Source organism: Simochromis diagramma, unplaced genomic scaffold, assembly GCF_900408965.1.
Source record: "Simochromis diagramma unplaced genomic scaffold, fSimDia1.1 OVJJ01000603.1, whole genome shotgun sequence".
Taxonomy (NCBI): Eukaryota; Metazoa; Chordata; class Actinopteri; order Cichliformes; family Cichlidae; genus Simochromis; species Simochromis diagramma.
The window spans coordinates 26248452-26254774 of NW_024387414.1; positions in this window are offsets into that span (position 1 = coordinate 26248452).

The following is a 6323-nucleotide window of genomic DNA, read 5'->3' on the forward strand; positions in this document are numbered from 1 at the left end:
CACAGGACATTAGGAGGGAACCTATGAGATCTCTTCCTTGTTAATATTTGGTGCTACTGGTTTATGTGTTTGTCTGTTGTTAAAATTGTTTGCTTTTCGTTGAATTATATATAAAAAAATACAACATGATGTGGTATAGGTCAATATTCTTTTTTTCCCTCTCACATATTGGTTTGTTGGGAAAAGCAGGTGTTCATTTATTGCCAACATTATCAAAAGGTAAACATAATATCTAGTTTGTGTTCATAAAATATTTAATTTTCTTAGGCTTAAACTGAGAGGAATATTTTTAACAGTAAACAGTATGTACTGTACTGTGCAAAGACATATGTTTTTATAATTTTCTTGGAAAATAGGTAATAGGTGTCATAGTTTATTAAAACATGTAATCATACATTGAACTACAGCATTTGAGAGTTTGTACAAGTCTTCAAAAAAGCTTAAAAGTCAGCATTTGACCACCTTTTTTCTTCAACACACTGTGAAGACAAGTCTTAGACAAGTTTATTTGTCATGTCTTCAAGTAGTCTTCAGGAATAGTTCTCCAGGCTACTTGAAGGACATTCAAAGCTCTTCTTTGGATGTGTGTACCTTTTGTTCTGTTATCTGTCAGGATGATCCCACACTGTATGTTCAGGGCTGGGCTCTGGGGAGGCCAATTCGTGACTGTGTGTTTTTATCAAGATATGCTTTTACTGCATTGACACTTTGTTTGGGATCATTGTTAAAAAAGAGTCTGTTCCCTGTTGTCCTTCCACAGAGATCATTTGTGACAAGGCTTTAGCAAATAGTAGATGAATCAAATGAAGCATCTCTCGGGTATTTTTCAGGTCTTTCTTTTCCTCTTAAAGACATGACTTTCAGGTACTGATTACTGTAAATGTCGGTGTGCTGCTTCCTCTTCTGTCCTCCACTTGTCCAATTTACTGAAAATGTTCAAGGACACGCTGCACACTATATTGAGAAATGCCAAGTTTTCAGCTAATAGTCCAAGGAACCAAACAAAAAATGATCAGGTACAAGGACCGGACTGAAAATGAGTAACAAAGCAACCAATGTCCAAAGAAGAACTTTGAACGACCTTTAGAAAGCCCACAGAACTATTTGCTATATTAACCACTTGACAAAAGCAAATAATGAAAAACTGAGGAGTGTCTCAAGACTTCTGAATAGAATTGTATGGGCTGGGTGAAAAAACAGAGTTACAGAGACTAACAAAGATGTGCTCCATTAACCTGTGCAGCACAGCTGTTATACTGTATTGCAGTTTAATGTGAGTTCTAGTTCTCTGTCTTCTATTTGAGGGCATCTTATTAGTTTTTCTTATCACTTTTATTCATCACAGTGCAGATGCTTTAAAGCTGTAGCACTGACCCTGCTACATCACGGTGCTCATTGCGGTACAAAATAGGATGTTTGCCACCTGCTGTGGGACGACTGCACTTCCTGTCCTCTGGCTGCCTCAGCAGTCTGTGAACAGGAGCGCTGCCAACACCAGATTATACAGTATGCTACACTCTAACAGACCCCCCCCCCCCCCCCCCGTCAATATGATTTAATCATCTAAGCAATGAAAAGAAGAGATTGAGGATGTACAACAATCACTTTATTTTGCTCATAACTGCAAAAGAAAGTAACAACAGCTATTTCTTTGTCAATTTTTTCTACAATCCCCCATATTTGATTTACCCCAACAAACCCTTTTATCCTTTTATCTGTTAATTGGCATGGACAAAAAAAGTAGTACACTAGTGACACCTTGTGTGTGGTAGCTCTTATTACACCCACCGTCCTTAATCCCATAACCCATAACTATTCTGAAACCCAGCACTCGTTACTGATTCAGAAATACTATTCATTTTGCACGTTTTTTGAACAAAAGACAATTGTACACATGATCCAGATGTTTTCTGCTGTATTTGTGGATGCTTCACAAAAAACAGGGACAGTGACAGATTTTATTAAAAAAAAAAAAAAGGTATACTCTGCTTATTTTGGTAGTGAGACACCAGAACCACATTGATGACTGCCAATTCTGCTAACTTGCCATCAGCTCTGAGACCTGAAGATCTGAAGATCTTTTGTCTCCATCGATCTAGTAATGAAGACTCTGAAGTTTGTTTTTAGAGGCATCGTTAGAAAGATTTAATTCCATTATTTGAAATGGACGATGTCTCTGTCTATAGCTGAGGTTCTTTTGTGGTCGGTGAGTTGTGAGCATGATGCAGATGAGTGGAGGCTGACAGGTCAAAAGCCAGCCTTAAATCACAGTGTCAGTCTGTGCCAGCTGGTCATTCTGTCCAATTAAAAGAAACCTGTGAAAATATGCAAATTGTGTTGGAGAAGCTTAAATACAACAAGCACAAGTGAATTGTATGTGGGAAAAAAAACTGATTGGGATTTTGTGACAAAACAGAAAGTGATTGAATACTTTTATTAGAAATTTTATTTTGTGATGCAAAATATTTTCAACCATTTATGGAAAATATTTAGTAGGAAAAATATCTATGTCCATATTTCTGACGTATTATTCCAAGAAGAGAAGGAAAAAATGAAACTGTACTTGACTCAGCTCCAAATGTACAATTAGAGTACAACTGGTAAAGATGACTCAATGCAAGTATAGTTGAACATTTTATTACTCTCTGCTATCTTATGTTCTTGGAGCAGCTGTAAGCATCCTCTGTCAGTGCGCCCCAGGGCAGCTGTGGCTACAATGTAGCTGCCATCACCAGTGTGTGAATGTGTGTGTGAATGGGTGGATGACTGAATGTAGTGTAAAGCGCTTTGGGGTCCATAGGGACTAAGTAAAAAGTCCCTATGGACTTAAATACAGGACATTTACCATTTATTCTGATTCTGGTTTTGAACAACGCATATGATTATAAAAAGTATATACAAAAGCTTTTTACTGCATTACTTCAGTGATGTATAGTGAATATGCTGCCATCGTGTGTTTGTTGAATAAAACACAACTCATGTTATTTTTTGCCATTCATGCTAAACAGAGCTATGAAACATATGAGCCTGAAATGAGCTTTTCACTTTGATTTTTTCATTATGAAAATATAAAGTATGGTTTTGTCGTTCACTGAAAGCCTTACAGGTCTTATAAACTGTGATCAGTGACTAATCTCAACTAACCAGTAACTAACCTCTGCTGAATTACCTGTAGCAAAGTCCTAAAATCATGCAATTTTTTAAATCAGTGTTTAAAAATGAAATATTTTCCTTGTTTTTAAATTTGGAGTATAACTTTATGATCCAAATATTGCTGTCTAATAAATATTTAAAATAGCAAAGAAGTTTAAGGTGAGTTCCAATGTGGCCTACCCCCAATTCAGGACTGCACTCAACATCTTGGACCCACAAACAATGGTTAAAATGTATGAACGCTAATGTGACAGAGTCGGAGTGTCTTTCTTCTTGGGTCCTGTGGATCGAGTCCACCACGGCTCACAAACATTCTGAGGAAAATCACGGGGAGTTTTTTAAACAGCCAAAATATAAATCTAGTAAGAAGTCCTCACTTACAAGTGATTCTCAGAGAAACATTGAACTAGAAAGGGTCTGAAACTCCTGTGACACATTCATTCTTTCAGCTGTTTGGTTAAAAAAGGAAAGCTCGGGGTTACCAACACAGTTATCTATTTACATGCTATTGATTATGATTACATTTTTTTTACTGTGCAGTTGTAATGTTGGTAGCTTCGCATGCCCCTTGTGTTCAACCCCAGCTACACTTAGAGACATCCTCACTGCCTCCAACATGAGCGTCCCTCATGACAGGTTTACCTGGAGGCACAACTAACTGGGGAAATCTCTGGTGTCTGGTGGGTGCTGTAGATAACTGATGTGGATGAGGAGTAAAGACCCCAGCAGGACCCCGAGATTTCAGGGATACAAACCAAGGTCTGATCAGCATGTAATGGGCCAAAAGGCTGAAACATCCTATTATGCTGACGAACACAACTGAGGATTTCTCCCTAACATTTGTGACTGGCTGATGGAGCATTAATCTTGTGCGGTGGTCCTTCAAAGCACATGGCACTGCTACTGTCTTGTCCTATACTTCAAAAACGTAGTACTTTGATATCAATGTGGAAAATAGTTCTGCATTCAAGTCACACCAGCTACGCTGAGGAAGTTTGCTGATAGGCTGTAGCAGGGTGTAGCAAGTTGCAGGAGTCAAGTGCAAGACTCACTGATAGGCTGACCTTTTATTAGTTAATATTCCAAAGTCCAAAACAACAACACAAACAATAAATTCAAACACTTCAAGAGAAACAGAGAACACACTAGGGGGAGGTTAACACACATAGTGACAAAGGTAGGAAACTGGAAACCCCTGATTAACAAGAAACAGCTTAAACTAATCACAAGGACAGCAAGGCAGATAAAGTTAAAACTAGCAAAACTAGCAAAGCTCCTACTAGAGGCAAGACCCTAACATACATAACCTTGACACAGAAAGACATTGACAGAAGGTCAGGAAAAAACAAACACCAACCAGAAAACTAACGGAAACAAACAGGAACTGAAACAAAGAACTGACGTCTCAAGATAGTAAGGAACATGAAAATCAAATGGAAAACAATAAACACACTGAAAACCAAACGGAACATGAAATAATAAACACAGGTTCAAAGTAAAAATGACCCAAAACAAAAACAAATATCACATCTCTGACCTGGGTGCATGACATACCTCTTTTTATAAGCGTGCAAGGCGTGCACTTCCAGCGGAAGTAGAGTGAAGTGCGTGACAATGTGAGACTGTTAAAGGGTATGTATTTGGTTGTGTAATCACTCCGCTCATGAGAAAGTCCACAGGATATTTTTCCGATTGCCAAATATCTTACTGCTGCGATCGCTTCCATTTTTAGCGTTGCAGTGTTATTGCACTGGGTGAGGGAGATGTGAGCGCCTCTCTGCAGAAATTCATCAAAACCATTATTTTGACGGTCTCACCAACTGCACGTCATCCACTATTTTCTCCACTTCGTATGAAGAGTGAAGGTCTTATTAGTTCTCTTCTCTGCTCCTGATAGTTTTCCCACCTTTTGTTGTTATGAGCTATGTGTTTTAAATAACTGTTATATTTCTCAACACTGTGGGGAAATTCTCAGAAAACATCGTAATTCAAAGAGTTTTCTGAGAATTTCGTCTCCTCGCCTTGGGACTACAGGCACAAATGTTTAGCTGCTAATGCATCCTTGAGCCAACTACTCTGACAGAAGTAAAATCATGTGACGCAGTTTATCAGGGCCTCAAAAGGCCTTATAGCCCATGCAATATTCATCCTTTAAACCGTCTGTGGTTTGAATCAAAGATTCCTCTTGAGTACGTTCAACGTGCTGTTTATTAATGCATTTCTAAGAAAGCCAGTAGTTGGCGTTGCACGTTTGTGCCTAGAGGCCGGATCTGACATCGTTGTTTGAGCCTGTGTTTGGGGAGAAGAGGTGCTGAGGAGCAAGCTGACCTGGTATTTATTTGTCTTTTTCCTCTGTTTGCAAATGCCATCTGACTCTCTTTTGTGAGGGCCTGAACAGAGGCATTCTCTGGAGAACAAAATAGATGGAAAGACATGAAGTCTCTGCTCATGTAAGACCCAGGGGGAAACTGTTGAGACTTCAAAGTCAGTTCAGCTCAATCCAATCCACGGAGGCACTGCTTTTGATATGTCATCTATTTACAGCCTCCTTCAGACAGACTGCCAGGGAAACACTTCATTTATCTTTTCTTTCTGTCTTTCTGTCTTTCTTTTTTTTATTTTTAAGAGACCCCCCCCCGTGGTTATGTGGGACAAACAACTGGTTGCATGTCTCAAATATAATTTTTTAATTCCCTTTCCCATCTGTGACATGTGTAAATAGGGATTTCTTTGTCCCATTTGAGTAAAAGCTTTGACAGATGATTAGCTGCACTGCTTTTTGTAACTGGCAGCCCTCGCATTTAGCAAAAGTACTAACATGTGTAAGAAGTTATTTCACCACTAGAGGTCTACGCTTTCCTTCCATCCACAGGAGTGCTGGGGAGGACCGACAAGAGCGGACAGAAAAAGGCACCGAAAACCTGAAGCAATCTCTGCTAATGGAAGGTAATTGTGGGTGAAATGTCACTGCATGTGCTGTACGCGTTCCTCATAAACATTTTGAAGGGTCATATGTTTTTCAGTGGAGATCGAAAATGTGAATTTCCAGTGGAATTATCAGCTGTGGGGTCTCTTTATAACCAGCTGACAAGACATAATGCTGCTGACTTCTTCTTCACCCTCTGATCCTTTGAAGACGGCGCTCAGGAAGTTCATTAAGCCGCAGGGCG